This window comes from Juglans regia, unplaced genomic scaffold, assembly GCF_001411555.2.
Source record: "Juglans regia cultivar Chandler unplaced genomic scaffold, Walnut 2.0 Scaffold_793, whole genome shotgun sequence".
Taxonomy (NCBI): Eukaryota; Viridiplantae; Streptophyta; class Magnoliopsida; order Fagales; family Juglandaceae; genus Juglans; species Juglans regia.
In genome coordinates this window covers 1-13,816 of record NW_023362858.1, presented here as the reverse complement: position 1 = coordinate 13,816, position 13,816 = coordinate 1, and the positions used below count along the sequence as shown (strand labels likewise).

General features: G+C 48.4%; 37 non-coding genes and 8 pseudogenes across 37 annotated transcripts; all 45 read right to left on the bottom strand.

Moving 5' to 3' along the window:
• Window positions 1-18: 18 nt before the first annotated feature.
• LOC118346390 lies at window positions 19-137 on the bottom strand. The gene has a single exon (XR_004799708.1). It is a non-coding gene; the product is annotated as a 5S ribosomal RNA (ribosomal RNA).
• Window positions 138-327: 190 nt separating this feature from the next.
• LOC118346474 lies at window positions 328-446 on the bottom strand. Its single transcript, XR_004799775.1, has one exon. It is a non-coding gene; the product is annotated as a 5S ribosomal RNA (ribosomal RNA).
• Window positions 447-635: 189 nt separating this feature from the next.
• Window positions 636-754, bottom strand: LOC118346413. Its single transcript, XR_004799731.1, has one exon. It is a non-coding gene; the product is annotated as a 5S ribosomal RNA (ribosomal RNA).
• Window positions 755-944: 190 nt separating this feature from the next.
• LOC118346443 lies at window positions 945-1,063 on the bottom strand. The gene has a single exon (XR_004799753.1). It is a non-coding gene; the product is annotated as a 5S ribosomal RNA (ribosomal RNA).
• A 191-nt stretch (window positions 1,064-1,254) lies between these two features.
• Window positions 1,255-1,373, bottom strand: LOC118346464. The gene has a single exon (XR_004799765.1). It is a non-coding gene; the product is annotated as a 5S ribosomal RNA (ribosomal RNA).
• Window positions 1,374-1,563: 190 nt separating this feature from the next.
• Window positions 1,564-1,682, bottom strand: LOC118346458. Its single transcript, XR_004799759.1, has one exon. It is a non-coding gene; the product is annotated as a 5S ribosomal RNA (ribosomal RNA).
• A 187-nt stretch (window positions 1,683-1,869) lies between these two features.
• On the bottom strand, window positions 1,870-1,988 carry LOC118346404. Its single transcript, XR_004799722.1, has one exon. It is a non-coding gene; the product is annotated as a 5S ribosomal RNA (ribosomal RNA).
• A 190-nt stretch (window positions 1,989-2,178) lies between these two features.
• On the bottom strand, window positions 2,179-2,297 carry LOC118346445 (annotated as a pseudogene).
• Window positions 2,298-2,487: 190 nt separating this feature from the next.
• On the bottom strand, window positions 2,488-2,606 carry LOC118346406. Its single transcript, XR_004799724.1, has one exon. It is a non-coding gene; the product is annotated as a 5S ribosomal RNA (ribosomal RNA).
• Window positions 2,607-2,793: 187 nt separating this feature from the next.
• LOC118346482 lies at window positions 2,794-2,912 on the bottom strand. Its single transcript, XR_004799783.1, has one exon. It is a non-coding gene; the product is annotated as a 5S ribosomal RNA (ribosomal RNA).
• A 190-nt stretch (window positions 2,913-3,102) lies between these two features.
• Window positions 3,103-3,221, bottom strand: LOC118346389. Its single transcript, XR_004799707.1, has one exon. It is a non-coding gene; the product is annotated as a 5S ribosomal RNA (ribosomal RNA).
• A 189-nt stretch (window positions 3,222-3,410) lies between these two features.
• On the bottom strand, window positions 3,411-3,528 carry LOC118346477. Its single transcript, XR_004799778.1, has one exon. It is a non-coding gene; the product is annotated as a 5S ribosomal RNA (ribosomal RNA).
• Window positions 3,529-3,718: 190 nt separating this feature from the next.
• On the bottom strand, window positions 3,719-3,837 carry LOC118346412. Its single transcript, XR_004799730.1, has one exon. It is a non-coding gene; the product is annotated as a 5S ribosomal RNA (ribosomal RNA).
• A 187-nt stretch (window positions 3,838-4,024) lies between these two features.
• Window positions 4,025-4,143, bottom strand: LOC118346481. The gene has a single exon (XR_004799782.1). It is a non-coding gene; the product is annotated as a 5S ribosomal RNA (ribosomal RNA).
• A 190-nt stretch (window positions 4,144-4,333) lies between these two features.
• On the bottom strand, window positions 4,334-4,452 carry LOC118346420. Its single transcript, XR_004799738.1, has one exon. It is a non-coding gene; the product is annotated as a 5S ribosomal RNA (ribosomal RNA).
• A 189-nt stretch (window positions 4,453-4,641) lies between these two features.
• On the bottom strand, window positions 4,642-4,760 carry LOC118346492. The gene has a single exon (XR_004799793.1). It is a non-coding gene; the product is annotated as a 5S ribosomal RNA (ribosomal RNA).
• A 190-nt stretch (window positions 4,761-4,950) lies between these two features.
• On the bottom strand, window positions 4,951-5,069 carry LOC118346372. The gene has a single exon (XR_004799690.1). It is a non-coding gene; the product is annotated as a 5S ribosomal RNA (ribosomal RNA).
• A 190-nt stretch (window positions 5,070-5,259) lies between these two features.
• On the bottom strand, window positions 5,260-5,378 carry LOC118346432. Its single transcript, XR_004799750.1, has one exon. It is a non-coding gene; the product is annotated as a 5S ribosomal RNA (ribosomal RNA).
• A 190-nt stretch (window positions 5,379-5,568) lies between these two features.
• LOC118346427 lies at window positions 5,569-5,687 on the bottom strand. The gene has a single exon (XR_004799745.1). It is a non-coding gene; the product is annotated as a 5S ribosomal RNA (ribosomal RNA).
• Window positions 5,688-5,878: 191 nt separating this feature from the next.
• On the bottom strand, window positions 5,879-5,997 carry LOC118346463. Its single transcript, XR_004799764.1, has one exon. It is a non-coding gene; the product is annotated as a 5S ribosomal RNA (ribosomal RNA).
• Window positions 5,998-6,187: 190 nt separating this feature from the next.
• Window positions 6,188-6,306, bottom strand: LOC118346434. The gene has a single exon (XR_004799752.1). It is a non-coding gene; the product is annotated as a 5S ribosomal RNA (ribosomal RNA).
• A 190-nt stretch (window positions 6,307-6,496) lies between these two features.
• Window positions 6,497-6,615, bottom strand: LOC118346446 (annotated as a pseudogene).
• Window positions 6,616-6,805: 190 nt separating this feature from the next.
• Window positions 6,806-6,924, bottom strand: LOC118346375. Its single transcript, XR_004799693.1, has one exon. It is a non-coding gene; the product is annotated as a 5S ribosomal RNA (ribosomal RNA).
• Window positions 6,925-7,115: 191 nt separating this feature from the next.
• On the bottom strand, window positions 7,116-7,234 carry LOC118346479. Its single transcript, XR_004799780.1, has one exon. It is a non-coding gene; the product is annotated as a 5S ribosomal RNA (ribosomal RNA).
• A 189-nt stretch (window positions 7,235-7,423) lies between these two features.
• Window positions 7,424-7,542, bottom strand: LOC118346381. The gene has a single exon (XR_004799699.1). It is a non-coding gene; the product is annotated as a 5S ribosomal RNA (ribosomal RNA).
• Window positions 7,543-7,732: 190 nt separating this feature from the next.
• Window positions 7,733-7,851, bottom strand: LOC118346457. Its single transcript, XR_004799758.1, has one exon. It is a non-coding gene; the product is annotated as a 5S ribosomal RNA (ribosomal RNA).
• A 189-nt stretch (window positions 7,852-8,040) lies between these two features.
• LOC118346402 lies at window positions 8,041-8,159 on the bottom strand. The gene has a single exon (XR_004799720.1). It is a non-coding gene; the product is annotated as a 5S ribosomal RNA (ribosomal RNA).
• A 190-nt stretch (window positions 8,160-8,349) lies between these two features.
• On the bottom strand, window positions 8,350-8,468 carry LOC118346438 (annotated as a pseudogene).
• A 190-nt stretch (window positions 8,469-8,658) lies between these two features.
• LOC118346384 lies at window positions 8,659-8,777 on the bottom strand. Its single transcript, XR_004799702.1, has one exon. It is a non-coding gene; the product is annotated as a 5S ribosomal RNA (ribosomal RNA).
• Window positions 8,778-8,967: 190 nt separating this feature from the next.
• LOC118346447 lies at window positions 8,968-9,086 on the bottom strand (annotated as a pseudogene).
• Window positions 9,087-9,275: 189 nt separating this feature from the next.
• On the bottom strand, window positions 9,276-9,394 carry LOC118346421. Its single transcript, XR_004799739.1, has one exon. It is a non-coding gene; the product is annotated as a 5S ribosomal RNA (ribosomal RNA).
• Window positions 9,395-9,584: 190 nt separating this feature from the next.
• On the bottom strand, window positions 9,585-9,703 carry LOC118346441 (annotated as a pseudogene).
• A 190-nt stretch (window positions 9,704-9,893) lies between these two features.
• On the bottom strand, window positions 9,894-10,012 carry LOC118346410. Its single transcript, XR_004799728.1, has one exon. It is a non-coding gene; the product is annotated as a 5S ribosomal RNA (ribosomal RNA).
• A 191-nt stretch (window positions 10,013-10,203) lies between these two features.
• LOC118346392 lies at window positions 10,204-10,322 on the bottom strand. Its single transcript, XR_004799710.1, has one exon. It is a non-coding gene; the product is annotated as a 5S ribosomal RNA (ribosomal RNA).
• Window positions 10,323-10,512: 190 nt separating this feature from the next.
• Window positions 10,513-10,631, bottom strand: LOC118346393. Its single transcript, XR_004799711.1, has one exon. It is a non-coding gene; the product is annotated as a 5S ribosomal RNA (ribosomal RNA).
• Window positions 10,632-10,821: 190 nt separating this feature from the next.
• LOC118346449 lies at window positions 10,822-10,940 on the bottom strand (annotated as a pseudogene).
• Window positions 10,941-11,130: 190 nt separating this feature from the next.
• LOC118346383 lies at window positions 11,131-11,249 on the bottom strand. The gene has a single exon (XR_004799701.1). It is a non-coding gene; the product is annotated as a 5S ribosomal RNA (ribosomal RNA).
• A 190-nt stretch (window positions 11,250-11,439) lies between these two features.
• On the bottom strand, window positions 11,440-11,558 carry LOC118346399. Its single transcript, XR_004799717.1, has one exon. It is a non-coding gene; the product is annotated as a 5S ribosomal RNA (ribosomal RNA).
• A 190-nt stretch (window positions 11,559-11,748) lies between these two features.
• On the bottom strand, window positions 11,749-11,867 carry LOC118346440 (annotated as a pseudogene).
• Window positions 11,868-12,057: 190 nt separating this feature from the next.
• On the bottom strand, window positions 12,058-12,176 carry LOC118346466. The gene has a single exon (XR_004799767.1). It is a non-coding gene; the product is annotated as a 5S ribosomal RNA (ribosomal RNA).
• Window positions 12,177-12,366: 190 nt separating this feature from the next.
• LOC118346425 lies at window positions 12,367-12,485 on the bottom strand. Its single transcript, XR_004799743.1, has one exon. It is a non-coding gene; the product is annotated as a 5S ribosomal RNA (ribosomal RNA).
• A 190-nt stretch (window positions 12,486-12,675) lies between these two features.
• Window positions 12,676-12,794, bottom strand: LOC118346388. The gene has a single exon (XR_004799706.1). It is a non-coding gene; the product is annotated as a 5S ribosomal RNA (ribosomal RNA).
• Window positions 12,795-12,984: 190 nt separating this feature from the next.
• LOC118346426 lies at window positions 12,985-13,103 on the bottom strand. Its single transcript, XR_004799744.1, has one exon. It is a non-coding gene; the product is annotated as a 5S ribosomal RNA (ribosomal RNA).
• Window positions 13,104-13,293: 190 nt separating this feature from the next.
• Window positions 13,294-13,412, bottom strand: LOC118346439 (annotated as a pseudogene).
• A 190-nt stretch (window positions 13,413-13,602) lies between these two features.
• Window positions 13,603-13,721, bottom strand: LOC118346387. The gene has a single exon (XR_004799705.1). It is a non-coding gene; the product is annotated as a 5S ribosomal RNA (ribosomal RNA).
• Between the last annotated feature and the right edge of the window lie 95 nt (window positions 13,722-13,816).

The window sequence follows — 13,816 nt, the reverse complement described above, 5'->3', positions numbered from 1 at the left end:
CGGAAAAAACAAAAACGTGGGGTGCAACACGAGGACTTCCCAGGAGGTGACCCATCCTAGTACAACTCTCGCCCAAGCACGCTTAACTGCGGAGTCCTGATGGGTTCTGGTGCAGTTGTGCTGGTATGATCGTACCCATCAAACCAATTATTTAAAATTCATATAATCCTAGTGCGACGTACTAGCGTCTTTCCGATCCAAATGCGAACCGGCGATTTGATCGAAACCCATAGCTACGTGATGGGCAGGGCGCGATTTTTCTAAAAATCCACTCGCAAGTTGTCCTTCTTGTAAATTCCTCTCGCAAGGCGGAAAAAACAAAAACGAGGGGTGCACCACGAGGACTTCCCAAGAGGTCACCCATCCTAGTACTACTCTCGCCCAAGCACGGTTAACTGCAGAATTCTAATGGGATCCGGTGCATTAGTGCTGGTATGATCGCACCCATCAAACTAATTATTTAAAATTCATATAATCCTAGGCGACCTACTAGCGTATTTCCGATCCCAATGCGAACCGGTGATCTGATCGAAACCCTTGGCTACGCGATGGGCAGGGCGCGATTTTCCTAAAAATCCACTCCCAAGTTGTCCTTCTTGTAAATTCCTCTCGCAATGCGGAAAAAACAAAAACGAGGGGTGCAACACGACGACATCCGAGGAGGTCCCCCATCCTAGTACTACTCTCGCCCAAGCAAGCTTGACTGCAGAGTTCTGATGGGATCCGGTGCATTAGTGCTGGTATGATCGCACCCATCAAACTAATTATTTAAAATTCATATAATCCTAGTGCGACGTACTAGCGTCTTTCCGATCCAAATGCGAACCGGCGATCTGATCGAAACCCATAGCTACGCGATGGGCAGGGCGCGATTTTCCTAAAAATCCACTCCCGAGTTGTCCTTCTTGTCAATTCCTCTCACAAGGCGGAAAAAACAAAAACGAGGGGTGCAACACGAGGACTTCCCAGGAGGTGACCCATCCTAGTACTACTCTCGCCCAAGCACGCTTAACTGCGGAGTTCTGATGGGTTCCGGTGCATTTGTGCTGGTATGATCGCACCCATCAAACCAATTATTTAAAATTCATATAATCCTAGGGCGACCTACATGCGTATTTCTGATCCCAATGCGAACCGGCGATCTGATCGAAACCCTTGGCTACGCGATGGGCAGGGCGCGATTTTTCGAAAAATCCACTTGTCAATTGGTCCTTCTTGTCAATTCCTCTCGCAAGGCGGAAAAAACAAAAACGAGGGGTGCACCACGAGGACTTCCCAGGAGGTCACCCATCCTAGTACTACTCTCGCCCAAGCACGGTTAACTGCGGAATTCTAATGGGATCCGGTGCATTAGTGCTGGTATGATCGCACCCATCAAACTAATTATTTAAAATTCTTATAACCCTAGTGCGACGTAATAGCGTCTTTCCCATGCAATTGCGAACCGGCGATCTGATCGAAAGCCATAGGTACGCGATGGGCATGGCTCGATTTTCCTAAAAATCCACTCCCGAGTGGTCCTTCTTGTCAATTCATCTCACAAGGTGGAAAAAACAAAAACGAGGGGTGCAACACGAGGACTTCCCAGGAGGTCACCCATCCTAGTACTACTCTCGCCCAAGCACGCTTAGCTGCGGAGTTCTGATGGGATCCGCTGCATTAGTGCTGGTATGATCGCAACCATCAAACCAATTATTTAAAATTCATATAATCCTAGGCGACCTACTAGGGTATTTCCGATCCCAATGCGAACCGGCGATCTGATCGAAACCCTTGGCTACGCGCTGGGCAGGGCGTGATTTTCCTAAAAATCCACTCCCAAGTTGTCCTTCTTGTAAATTCGCCTCGTAAGGCGGAAAAAAAAAACGAGGGGTGCAACATGAGGACTTCCCAGGAGGTCACCCATCTTAGTACTACTCTCGCCCAAGCAAGCTTGAATGCGGAGTTCTGATGGGATCCGGTGCATTAGTGGTGGTATGATCGCACCCATCAAACTAATTATTTCAAATTCATATAATCTTAGGGCGACCTACTAGCGTATTTCCGATCCCAATGCGAACCGGCGATCTGATCGAAACCCTTGGCTACACGATGGGCAGGGCGCGATTTTCCTAAAAATCCACTCCCGAGTGGTCCTTATTGTCAATTCCTCTCGCAAGGCGGAAAAAACAAAAACGAGGGGTGCAACACGAGGACTTCGCAGGAGGTCACCCATCCTAGTACTACTCTCTCCCAAGCACGGAAAAATGCGGAGTTCAAATGGGATCCGGTGCATTACTGCTGGTATGATCGCACCCGTCAAAGTAATTATTTAAAATTCATATAATCCTAGTGCGACGTACTAGCGTCTTTTCGATCCAAATGCGAACCGGCGATCTGATCGAAACCCATATCTACACGATCGGCAGGGCGCGATTTTCCTAAAAATCCACTCCCGAGTTGTCCTTCTTGTCAATTCCTCTCGCAAAGCGGAGAAAACAAAAACGAGGGGTGCAACACGAGGACTTCCCAGGAGGTCACACATCCTACTACTACTCTCGCCCAAGCACGGTTAAATGCGGAGTTCAAATGGGATCTAGTGCATTAGTGCTGGTATGATCGCACCCATCAAAGTAATTATTTCAAATTCATATAATCCTAGGGCGACCTACTAGCGTATTTCCGATCCCAATGCGAACCGGCGATCTGATCGAAACCCTTGGCTACACGATGGGCAGGGCGCAATTTTCCTAAAAATCCACTCCCGAGTGGTCCTTTTTGTCAATTCCTCTCGCAAGGAAAAAACAAAAACGAGGGGTGCAACACGAGGACTTCCCAGGAGGTCACCCATCCTAGTACTACTCTCGCCCAAGCACGGTAAAATGCGGAGTTCAAATGGGATCCAGTGCATTAGTGCTGGTATGATCGCACCCGTCAAACTAATTATTTAAAATTCATATAATCCAAGTGCGACGTACTAGCGTCTTTCCGATCCAAATGCGAACCGGCGATCTGATCGAAACCAATAGCTACGCGATGGGCAGGGCGCGATTTTCCTAAGAATCCACTCCCTAGTTGTCCTTATTGTCAATGCCTCTCCCAAGGCGGAAAAAACAAAAACGTGGGGTGCAACACGAGGACTTCCCAGGAGGTGACCCATCCTAGTACAACTCTCGCCCAAGCACGCTTAACTGCGGAGTCCTGATGGGTTCTGGTGCAGTTGTGCTGGTATGATCGTACCCATCAAACCAATTATTTAAAATTCATATAATCCTAGGGCGACCTACTAGCGTATTTCCGATCCCAATGCGAACCGGCGATCTGATCGAAACCCATGGCTACGCGATGGGCAGGGCGCGATTTTCGAAAAATCCACTCCCGAGTGGTCCTTCTTGTCAATTCCTCTTGCAAGGCGGAAAAAACAAAAACGAGGGGTGCAACACGAGGACTTCCCAGGAGGTCACCCATCCTAGTACTACTCTCGCCCAAGCACGGTTAATGCGGAGTTCTAATGGGATCCGGTGCATTAGTGCTGGTATGATCGCACCCATCAAACTAATTATTTAAAATTCATATAATCCTAGTGCGACGTACTAGCGTCTTTTCGATCCAAATGCGAACCGGCGATCTGATCGAAACCCATAGCTACGCGATGGGCAGGGCGCGATTTTCCTAAAAATCCACTCCCAAGTTGTCCTTCTTGTAAATTCCTCTCGCAATGCGGAAAAAACAAAAACGAGGGGTGCAACACGACGACATCCGAGGAGGTCCCCCATCCTAGTACTACTCTCGCCCAAGCAAGCTTGACTGCAGAGTTCTGATGGGATCCGGTGCATTAGTGCTGGTATGATCGCACCCATCAAAGTAATTATTTCAAATTCATATAATCCTAGGGCGACCTACTAGCGTATTTCCGATCCCAATGCGAACCGGCGATCTGATCGAAACCCTTGGCTACACGATGGGCAGGGCGCAATTTTCCTAAAAATCCACTCCCGAGTGGTCCTTTTTGTCAATTCCTCTCGCAAGGAAAAAACAAAAACGAGGGGTGCAACACGAGGACTTCCCAGGAGGTCACCCATCCTAGTACTACTCTCGCCCAAGCACGGTAAAATGCGGAGTTCAAATGGGATCCAGTGCATTAGTGCTGGTATGATCGCACCCGTCAAACTAATTATTTAAAATTCATATAATCCAAGTGCGACGTACTAGCGTCTTTCCGATCCAAATGCGAACCGGCGATCTGATCGAAACCAATAGCTACGCGATGGGCAGGGCGCGATTTTCCTAAGAATCCACTCCCTAGTTGTCCTTATTGTCAATGCCTCTCCCAAGGCGGAAAAAACAAAAACGTGGGGTGCAACACGAGGACTTCCCAGGAGGTGACCCATCCTAGTACAACTCTCGCCCAAGCTCGCTTAACTGCGGAGTCCTGATGGGTTCTGGTGCAGTTGTGCTGGTATGATCGTACCCATCAAACCAATTATTTAAAATTCATATAATCCTAGGGCGCCCTACTAGCGTATTTCCGATCCCAATGCGAACCGGCGATCTGATCGAAACCCATGGCTACGCGATGGGCAGGGCGCGATTTTCGAAAAATCCACTCCCGAGTGGTCCTTCTTGTCAATTCCTCTTGCAAGGCGGAAAAAACAAAAACGAGGGGTGCAACACGAGGACTTCCGAGGAGGTCACCCATCCTAGTACTACTCTCAACCAAGCACGGTTAACTGCGGAGTTCTAATGGGATCCGGTGCATTAGTGCTGGTATGATCGCGCCCATCAAACTAATTATTTAAAATTCATATAATCCTAGTGCGACGTACTAGCGTCTTTCCGATCCAAATGCGAACCGGCGATCTGATCAAAACCCATAGCTACGCGATCGGCAGGGCGCGATTTTCCTAAAAATCCACTCCCGAGTGGTCCTTATTGTCAATTCCTCTCGCAAGGCGGAAAAAACAAAAACGAGGGGTGCAACACGGGGACTTCCCAGGAGGTCACCCATCCTAGTACTACTCTCGCCCAAGCACGGTTAAATGCGGAGTTGAAATGGGATCCGGTGCATTAGTGCTGGTATGATCGCACCCGTCAAACTAATTATTTAAAATTCATATAATCCTAGTGCGACGTACTAGCGTCTTTCCGATCCAAATGCGAACCGGCGATCTGATCGAAACCCATAGCTACGCGATGGGCAGGGCGCGATTTTCCTAAAAATCCACTCCCGAGTTGTCCTTCTTGTCAATTCCTCTCACAAGGCGGAAAAAACAAAAACGAGGGGTGCAACACGAGGACTTCCCAGGAGGTGACCCATCCTAGTACTACTCTCGCCCAAGCACGCTTAACTGCGGAGTTCTGATGGGTTCCGGTGCATTTGTGCTGGTATGATCGCACCCATCAAACCAATTATTTAAAATTCATATAATCCTAGGGCGACCTACTAGCGTATTTCCGATCCCAATGCGAACCGGCGATCTGATCGAAACCCTTGGCTACGCGCTGGGCAGGGCGCGATTTTCCTAAAAATCCACTCCCAAGTTGTCCTTCTTGTAAATTCCTCTCGCAATGCGGAAAAAACAAAAACGAGGGGTGCAACACGACGACATCCGAGGAGGTCCCCCATCCTAGTACTACTCTCGCCCAAGCAAGCTTGACTGCAGAGTTCTGATGGGATCCGGTGCATTAGTGCTGGTAAGATCGCACCCATCAAACTAATTATTTAAAATTCATATAATCCTAGGGCGACCTACATGCGTATTTCTGATCCCAATGTGAACCGGCGATCTGATCGAAACCCTTGGCTACGCGATGGGCAGGGCGCGATTTTTCGAAAAATCCACTTGTCAATTGGTCCTTCTTGTCAATTTCTCTCGCAAGGCGGAAAAAACAAAAACGAGGGGTGCACCACGAGGACTTCCCAGGAGGTCACCCATCCTAGTACTACTCTCGCCCAAGCACGGTTAACTGCGGAATTCTAATGGGATCCGGTGCATTAGTGCTGGTATGATCGCACCCATCAAACCAATTATTTAAAATTCATATAACCCTAGTGCGACCTACTAGCGTATTTCCGATCCCAATGCGAACCGGCGATCTGATCGAAACCCTTGGCTACGCGCTGGGCAGGGCGCGATTTTTCTAAAAATCCACTCCCAAGTTGTCCTTCTTGTAAATTCCTCTCGGAATGCGGAAAAAACAAAAACGAGGGGTGCAACACGACGACATCCGAGGAGGTCCCCCATCCTAGTACTACTCTCGCCCAAGCAAGCTTGACTGCAGAGTTCTGATGGGATCCGATGCATTAGTGCTGGTATGATCGCACCCATCAAACCAATTATTTAAAATTCATATAATCCTAGGGCGACCTACTAGCGTATTTCCGATCCCATTGCGAACCGGCGATCTGATCGAAACCCTTGGCTACGTGCTGGGCAGGGCGCGATTTTCCTAAAAATCCACTCCCAAGTTGTCCTTCTTGTAAATTCGCCTCGTAAGGCGGAAAAAACAAAAACGAGGGGGGTAACATGAGGACTTCCCAGGAGGTCACCCATCCTAGTACCACTCTCGCCCAAGCACGATTAAATGCGGAGTTGAAATGGGATCCGGTGCATTAGTGCTGGTATGATCGCACCCGTCAAACTAATTATTTAAAATTCATATAATCCTAGTGCGACGTACTAGCGTCTTTCCGATCCAAATGCGAACCAGCGATCTGATCGAAACCCATAGCTACGCGATGGGCAGGGCGCGATTTTTCGAAAAATCCACTTCCGAGTGGTCCTTCTTGTCAATTCCTCTCACAAGGCGGAAAAAACAAAAACGAGGGGTGCAACACGAGGACTTCCCAGGAGGTGACCCATCCTAGTACTACTCTCGCACAAGCACGCTTAACTGCGGAGTTCTGATGGGTTCCGGTGCATTTGTGCTGGTATGATCGAACCCGTCAAACCAATTATTTAAAATTCATATAATCCTAGGGCGACCTACATGCGTATTTCTGATCCCATTGCGAACCGGCGATCAGATCGAAACCCTTGGCTACGCGATGGGCAGGGCGCGATTTTTCGAAAAATCCACTTGTCAATTGGTCCTTCTTGTCAATTCCTCTCGCAAGGCGGAAAAAACAAAAACGAGGGGTGCACCACGAGGACTTCCCAGGAGGTCACCCATCCTAGTACTACTCTCGCCCAAGCACGGTTAACTGCAGAATTCTAATGGGATCCGGTGCATTTGTGCTGGTATGATCGCACCCATCAAACTAATTATTTAAAATTCATATAATCCTAGGCGATCTTCTAGCGTATTTCCAATCCCAATGCGAACCGGTGATCTGATCGAAACCCTTGGCTACGTGATGGGCAGGGCGCGATTTTCCTAAAAATCCACTCCCAAGTTGTCCTTCTTGTAAATTCCTCTCGCAAGGCGGAGAAAACAAAAACGAGGGTTGCACCACGAGGACTTCCCAGGAGGTCACCCATCCTAGTACTACTCTCGCCCAAGCACGGTTAACTGCAGAATTCTAATGGGATCCGGTGCATTAGTGCTGGGATGATCGCACCCATCAAACTAATTATTTAAAATTCTTATAATCCTAGTGCGACGTACTAGCGTCTTTCCCATGCAAATGCGAACCGGCGATCTGATCGAAAGCCATAGGTACGCGATGGGCATGGCTCGATTTTCCTAAAAATCCACTCCCGAGTGGTCCTTCTTGTCAATTCATCTCACAAGGTGGAAAAAACAAAAACGAGGGGTGCAACACGAGGACTTCCCAGGAGGTCACCCATCCTAGTACTACTCTCGCCCAAGCACGCTTAGCTGCGGAGTTCTGATGGGATCCGCTGCATTAGTGCTGGTATGATCGCAACCATCAAACCAATTATTTAAAATTCATATAATCCTAGGCGACCTACTAGCGTATTTCCGATCCCAATGCGAACCGGCGATCTGATCGAAACCCTTGGCTACGCGCTGGGCAGGGCGCGATTTTCCTAAAAATCCACTCCCAAGTTGTCCTTCTTGTAAATTCGCCTCGTATGGCGGAAAAAACAAAAACGAGGGGTGCAACATGAGGACTTCCCAGGAGGTCACCCATCCTAGTACTACTCTCGCGCAAGCAAGCTTGAATGCGGAGTTCTGATGGGATCCGGTGCATTAGTGCTGGTATGATCGCACCCATCAAACTAATTATTTCAAATTCATATAATCTTAGGGCGACCTACTAGCGTATTTCCGATCCCAATGCGAACCGGCGATCTGATCGAAACCCTTGGCTACACGATGGGCAGGGCGCGATTTTCCTAAAAATCCACTCCCGAGTTGTCCTTCTTGTCAATTCCTCTCACAAGGCGGAAAAAACAAAAACGAGGGGTGCAACACGAGGACTTCGCAGGAGGTCACCCATCCTAGTACTACTCTCTCCCAAGCACGGTAAAATGCGGAGTTCAAATGGGATCCGGTGCATTAATGCTCGTATGATCGCACCCGTCAAAGTAATTATTTAAAATTCAAATAATCCTAGTGCGACGTACTAGCGTCTTTTCGATCCAAATGCGTACCGGTGATCTGATCGAAACCCATATCTACACGATCGGCAGGGCGCGATTTTCCTAAAAATCCACTCCCGAGTTGTCCTTCTTGTCAATTCCTCTCGCAAGGCGGAAAAAACAAAAACGAGGGGTGCAACACGAGGACTTCCCAAGTGGTCACACATCCTACTACTACTCTCGCCCAAGCACGGTTAAATGTGGAGTTCAAATGGGATCCAGTGCATTAGTGCTGGTATGATCGCACCCATCAAAGTAATTATTTAAAATTCATATAATCCTAGGGCGACCTACTAGCGTATTTCCGATCCCAATGCGAACCGGCGATCTGATCGAAACCCTTGGCTACACGATGGGCAGGGCGCGATTTTCCTAAAAATCCACTCCCAAGTTGTCCTTCTTGTAAATTCCTCTCGCAAGGCGGAAAAAATAAAAACGAGGGGTGCAACACGACGACATCCGAGGAGGTCCCCCATCCGAGTACTACTCTCACCCAGGCAAGCTTGACTGTAGAGTTCTGATGGGATCCGGTGCATTAGTGCTGGTATGATCGCACCCATCAAACAAATTATTTAAAATTCATATAATCCTAGGGCGACCAACATGCGTATTTTCGATCCCAATGCGAACCGGCGATCTGATCGAAACCCTTGGCTACGCGATGGGCAGGGCGCGATTTTTCGAAAAATCCACTTCCGAGTGGTCCTTCTTGTCAATTCCTCTGCAAGGCGGAAAAAACAAAAACGAGGGGTGCAACACGAGGACTTCCCAGGAGGTGACCCATCCTAGTACTACTCTCGCCCAAGCACGCTTAACTGCGGAGTTCTGATGGGTTCCGGTGCATTTGTGCTGGTATGATCGCACCCATCAAACCAATTATTTAAAATTCATATAATCCTAGGGCGACCTACTAGCGTATTTCCGATCCCAATGCGAACCGGTGATCTGATCGAAACCCTTGGCTACGCGATGGGCAGGGCGCGATTTTCCTAAAAATCCACTCCCAAGTTGTCCTTCTTGTAAATTCCTCTCGCAATGCGGAAAAAACAAAAACGAGGGGTGCAACACGACGACATCCGAGGAGGTCCCCCATCCGAGTACTACTCTCGCCCAAGCAAGCTTGACTGCAGAGTTCTGATCGGATCCGGTGCATTAGTGCTGGTATGATCGCACCCATCAAACTAATTATTTAAAATTCATATAATCCTAGTGCGACGTACTAGCGTCTTTCCGATCCAAATGCGAACCGGCGATCTAATCGAAACCCATAGCTACGCGATGGGCAGGGCGCGATTTTCCTAAATATCCACTCCCGAGTTGTCCTTCTTGTCAATTCCTCTCACAAGGCGGAAAAAACAAAAACGAGGGGTGCAACACGAGGACTTCCCAGGAGGTGACCCATCCTAGTACTACTCTCGCCCAAGCACGCTTAACTGCGGAGTTCTGATGGGTTCCGGTGCATTTGTGCTGGTATGATCGCACCCGTCAAAGCAATTATTTAAAATTCATATAATCCTAGGGTGACCTACATGCGTATTTCTGATCCCATTGCGAACCGGCGATCTGATCGAAACCCTTGGCTACGCGATGGGCAGGGCGCGATTTTTCGAAAAATCCACTTGTCAATTGGTCCTTCTTGTCAATTCCTCTCGCAAGGCGGAAAAAACAAAAACGAGGGGTGCACCACGAGGACTTCCCAGGAGGTCACCCATCCTAGTACTACTCTCGCCCAAGCACGGTTAACTGCGGAATTCTAATGGTATCCGGTGCATTAGGGCTGGTATGATCGCACCCATCAAACTAATTATTTAAAATTCTTATAATCCTAGTGCGACGTACTAGCGTATTTCCGATCCCAATGCGAACCGGCGATCTGATCGAAACCCTTGGCTACGCGCTGGGCAGGGTGTGATTTTCCTAAAAATCCACTCCCAAGTTGTCCTTCTTGTAAATTCACCTCGTAAGGCGGAAAAAACAAAAACGAGGGGTGCAACATGAGGACTTCCCAGGAGGTCACCCATCCTAGTACTACTCTCGCCCAAGCACGGTAAAATGCGGAGTTCAAATGGGATCCAGTGCATTAGTGCTGGTATGATCGCACCCGTCAAACTAATTATTTAAAATTCATATAATCCAAGTGTGACGTACTAGCGTCTTTCCGATCCATATGCGAACCAGCGATCTGATCGAAACCAATAGCTACGCGATGGGCTGGGCGCGATTTTCCTAAGAATCCACTCCCTAGTTGTCCTTATTGTCAATGCCTCTCCTAATGCGGAAAAAACAAAAACGTGGGGTGCAACACGAGGACTTACTAGGAGGTGACCCATCCTAGTACAACTCTCGCCCAAGCACGCTTAACTGCGGAGTCTTGATGGGTTCTGGTGCAGTTGTGCTGGTATGATCGTACCCATCAAACCAATTATTTAAAATTCATATAATCCTAGGGCGACCTACTAGCGTATTTCCGATCCCAATGCGAACCGGCGATCTTATCGAAACCCATAGCTACGCGATCAGCAGGGCGCGATTTTCCCAAAAATCCACTCCCGAGTGGTCCTTATTGTCAATTCCTCTCGCAAGGCGGAAAATACAAAAACGAGGGGTGCAACACGAGGACTTCCCAGGAGGTCACCCATCCTAGTACTACTCTCGCCCAAGCACGATTAAATGCGGAGTTGAAATGGGATCCGGTGCATTAGTGCTGGTATGATCGCCCCCGTCAAACTAATTATTTAAAATTCATATAATCCTAGTGCGACGTACTAGCGTCTTTCCGATCCAAATGCGAACCGGCGATCTGATCGAAACCCATAGCTACGCGATCGGCAGGGCGCGATTTTCCTAAAAATACACTCTCGAGTTGTCCTTCTTGTCAATTCCTCTCACAAGGCGGAAAAAACAAAAACGAGGGGTGCAACACGAGGACTTCCCAGGAGGTGACCCATCCTAGTACTACTCTCGCCCAAGCACGCTTAACTGCGGAGTTCTGATGGGTTCCGGTGCATTTGTGCTGGTATGATCGCACCCATCAAACCAATTATTTAAAATTCATATAATCCTAGTGCGACCTACTAGCGTATTTCCGATCCCAATGCGAACCGGCGATCTGATCGAAACCCTTGGCTACGCGCTGGGCAGGGCGCGATTTTCCTAAAAATCCACTCCCAAGTTGTCCTTCTTGTAAATTCCTCTCGCAATGCGGAAAAAACAAAAACGAGGGGTGCAACACGACGACATCCGAGGAGGTCCCCCATCCTAGTACTACTCTCGCCCAACCAAGCTTGACTGCAGAGTTCTGATGGGATCCGGTGCATTAGTGCTGGTATGATCGCACCCATCAAACTAATTATTTAAAATTCATATAATCCTAGGGCGACCTGCATGCGTATTTCTGATCCCAATGCGAACCGGCGATCTGATCGAAACCCTTGGCTACGCGGTGGGCAGGGCGCGATTTTTCGAAAAATCGACTTCCGAGTGGTCCTTCTTGTCAATTCCTCTCGCAAGGCGGAAAAAACAAAAACGAGGGGTGCACCACGAGGACTTCCCAGGAGGTCACCCATCCTAGTACTTCTCTCGCCCAAGCACGGTTAACTGCGGAATTCTAATGGGATCCGGTGCATTAGTGCTGGTATGATCGCACCCATCAAACTAATTATTTAAAATTCATATAATCCTAGTGCGACGTACTAGCGTCTTTTCGATCCAAATGCGAACCGGCGATCTGATCGAAACCCTTGGCTACGCGCTGGGCAGGGCGCTATTTTCCAAAAAATCCACTCCCAAGTTGTCCTTCTTGTAAATTCGCCTCGTAAGACGGAAAAAACAAAAACGAGGGGTGCAACATGAGGACTTCCCAGGAGGTCACCCATCCTAGTACTACTCTCTCCCAAGCACGATTAAATGCGGAGTTGAAATGGGATCCGGTGCATTAGTGCTGGTATGTTCGCACCCGTCAAACTAATTATTTAAAATTCATACAATCCTAGTGCGACGTACTAGCGTCTTTCCGATCCAAATGCGAACCGGCGATCTGATCGAAACCCATAGCTACGCGATGGGCAGGGCGCGATTTTCCTAAAAATCCACTCCCGAGTTGTCCTTCTTGTCAATTCCTCTCACAAGGAAGAAAAAACAAAAACGAGGGGTGCAACACGAGGACTTCCCAGGAGGTGACCCATCCTAGTACTACTCTCGCCCAAGCACGCTTAACTGCGGAGTTCTGATGGGTTCCGGTGCATTTGTGCTGGTATGATCGCACCCATCAAACCAATTATTTAAAATTCATATAACCCTAGTGCGACCTACTAGCGTATTTCCGATCCCAATGCGAACCGGCGATCTGATCGAAACCCTTGGCTACGCGCTGGGCAGGGCGCGATTTTCCTAAAAATCCACTCCCAAGTTGTCCTTCTTGTAAATTCCTCTCGCAATGCGGAAAAAACAAAAAAGAGGGGTGCAACACGACGACATCCGAGGAGGTCCCCCATCCTAGTACTACTCTCGCCCAAGCAAGCTTGACTGCAGAGTTCTCATGGGATCCGGTGCATTAGTGCTGGTATGATCGCACCCATCAAACCAATTATTTAAAATTCATATAATCCTAGGGCGACCTACTAGCGTATTTCCGATCCCAATGCGAACCGGCGATCTGATCGAAACCCTTGGCAACGCGCTGGGCAGGGCGCGATTTTCCTAAAAATCCACTCCCAAGTTGTCCTTCTTGTAAATTCGTCTCGTAAGGCGGAAAAAACAAAAACGAGGCGTGCAACATGAGGACTTCCCAGGAGGTCACCCATCCTAGTACTACTCTCGCCCAAGCACGATTAAATGCGGAGTTGAAATGGGATCCGGTGCATTAATGCTGGTATGATCGCATCCGTCAAACTAATTATTTAAAGTTCATATAATCCTAGTGCGACGTACTAGCGTCTTTCCGATCCAAATGCGAACCGGCGATCTGATCGAAACCCATAGCTACGCGATCGGCAGGGCGCGATTTTCCTAAAAATCCACTCCCGAGTTGTCCTTCTTGTCAATTCCTCTCACAAGGCGGAAAAAACAAAAACGAGGGGTGCAACACGAGGACTTCCCAGGAGGTGACCCATCCTAGTACAACTCTCGCCCAAGCACGCTTAACTGCGGAGTCCTGATGGGTTCTGGTGCAGTTGTGCTGGTATGATCGTACCCATCAAACCAATTATTTAAAATTCATATAATCCTAGGGCGCCCTACTAGCGTATTTCCGATCCGAATGCGAACCGGCGATCTGATCGAAACCCTTA